Raw genomic sequence first — 2,500 nt, forward strand, 5'->3', positions numbered from 1 at the left:
TACCAATAGCGGCTCCATGCAGGCTTACGCCAAACACTTCTAAGCACACCATTGTACCCTCCTACTCACTAAAGTTTCAAAATTTATAATCCAACCGAAATTGTATTATAAATCATGTACTTTAGCGGTAATGTATAGGTATACAACTTAAGCGCCATCCATTTTAAGGGCTAGTTGCTTCGGCAGGTGAGTTGTTACACACTCCTTAGCGGATTACGACTTCCATGTCCACCGTCCTGCTGTTTTAAGCAACCAACGCCTTTCATGGTATCTGCATGAGTTGTTAATTTAGGCACCGTAACATTACGTTTGGTTCATCCCACAGCGCCAGTTCTGCTTACCAAAAGTGGCCCACTGGGCACATTATATCATAACCTCAACCTTCATATCAAGAAAGGTGAGGTTCTTACCCATTTAAAGTTTGAGAATAGGTTAAGGTCGTTTCGACCCTAAGGCCTCTAATCATTCGCTTTACCAGATAAGATTATTTTACATAATTTTTAAATGCACCAGCTATCCTGAGGGAAACTTCGGAGGGAACCAGCTACTAGATGGTTCGATTGGTCTTTCGCCCCTATACTCAATTCTGACAATCGATTTGCACGTCAGAACTGTTTCGGTCTTCCATCAGGGTTTCCCCTGACTTCAACCTGATCAAGTATAGTTCACCATCTTTCGGGTCACAGCATATATGCTCAAGGTACGCTCCAGTTAGAGGTATAAATAATAATAAATTATCATTATACATAACTATATGGAACGCCCCGGGATTGAATTAATAATGTAATACATTAAAAATTAATCCCATTATTAATACAGTTAAGTTAATTTCGCCATTAGGTTTAATATAACCCAATGACTTGCACATATGTTAGACTCCTTGGTCCGTGTTTCAAGACGGGTCCCGAAGGTATCCTGAATCTTTCGCATTGTTAATCATATAAATGCATACAATTAATATTAAAATCAATGATAATAATATTATTGTAAAATTCAAAAGAATTTTAGCATTATATATAATAAAATCTATCAACACTTTATCAAATCATCAGTAATTATTCTATGTTAATAAGCTAAAAGCAAATTAATTTGAATAAACTTAAAAACCAATGATCTTTTGATAAATATTTTATTATGTTAATAGATTACAATGTCCTTATATGAAAAAAATGCACACTATTACTATAATATTTAAAATTAAATACTACAGTTATAATGATGAATTTTTCATAATGGATATTCAGGTTCATCGGGCTTAACCTCTAAGCAGTTTCACGTACTATTTAACTCTCTATTCAGAGTTCTTTTCAACTTTCCCTCACGGTACTTGTTTACTATCGGTCTCATGGTTATATTTAGTTTTAGATGGAGTTTACCACCCACTTAGTGCTGCACTATCAAGCAACACGACTCTTTGGAAATATCTTTCTAGTAATCATTAACGTTATACGGGCCTGGCACCCTCTATGGGTAAATGGCCTCATTTAAGAAGGACTTAAATCGTTAATTTCTCATACTAGATATTAAGATATTCCATACACTGCATCTCACATTTGCCATATAGACAAAGTGACTTAGTGCTGAACTATTTTCTTTTCGCTCGCCGCTACTAAGAAAATCCTTGTTAGTTTCTTTTCCTCCCCTCATTAATATGCTTAAATTCAGGGGGTAGTCCCATATGAGTTGAGGTTGTATAAAATATATTTTAGATTGATTTGTTTATTTTTATTTAATTTTTTTGCTATTTGCTATTTTAAAGAAATATATTTTTATATCTTGATTACTCAATATTATTCAATCTTTTCATCCCTTTTTAAAATTCATAATATAATAATTAATAAAATTAACAACATTATTCCTCCACATATCATATATTTTTTTTTATTATAAATTTTTCTCAATACAATAGAGTGAATTAATTCTAGAATAAAAATTTATTTTATGCTAGACATTCCTCTTATGTATTATTTAATATAATTTAAATAATGTTGAAAATTTTTTCTTTTATGGGAATACTAAGATTCTCATTTATCATAAATTTTCGTTCAAATATGAGGTATTCAAGAATATATTTTCTATATTTCTTTTTATGCTATTAATATTATGGATTGAAAAATACAATCCAATAATATGCCATATGCTTAAATTCTATTAATTGACTAAAAGAATAAGCAACTAATTTAGCATAGTCTTACAACCCTCAACCATATGTAGTCCAAGCAGCACTTTAAAATTAATTAAAGTACATAACAGCATGGACCGCAATATGCGTTCAAAATGTCGATGTTCATGTGTCCTGCAGTTCACACGATGACGCACAGTTTGCTGCGTTCTTCATCGACCCATGAGCCGAGTGATCCACCGCTTAGAGTGATAATTTTTTTGTATTTTTTTAATTCAAAGTCAAAGAATTTTAATTTATTGAAAGTATTAATAATTAATCAATAATAAATTTTTAATACATAAGTTTAAAACATCTTTCAATAAATTGTAATTTTAA

General features: G+C 31.4%; 2 non-coding genes across 2 annotated transcripts in view; both read right to left on the bottom strand.

Annotated features, from left to right (window-relative positions):
* The window catches only part of LOC138858721 (large subunit ribosomal RNA), a 3,977-nt gene extending 2,285 nt beyond the window's left edge, over positions 1 to 1,692 (bottom strand). The window contains exon 1 of the ribosomal RNA XR_011397756.1: positions 1 to 1,692. This exon is cut by the window's left edge and continues 2,285 nt beyond it. This is a non-coding gene — a ribosomal RNA (large subunit ribosomal RNA).
* Positions 1,693 to 2,194: 502 nt separating this feature from the next.
* Positions 2,195 to 2,373, bottom strand: LOC138858696 (5.8S ribosomal RNA). The gene has a single exon (XR_011397731.1). It is a non-coding gene; the product is annotated as a 5.8S ribosomal RNA (ribosomal RNA).
* Between the last annotated feature and the right edge of the window lie 127 nt (positions 2,374 to 2,500).

The sequence above is a fragment of the Bactrocera oleae genome, unplaced genomic scaffold, assembly GCF_042242935.1.
Source record: "Bactrocera oleae isolate idBacOlea1 unplaced genomic scaffold, idBacOlea1 ctg00000012.1, whole genome shotgun sequence".
Taxonomy (NCBI): Eukaryota; Metazoa; Arthropoda; class Insecta; order Diptera; family Tephritidae; genus Bactrocera; species Bactrocera oleae.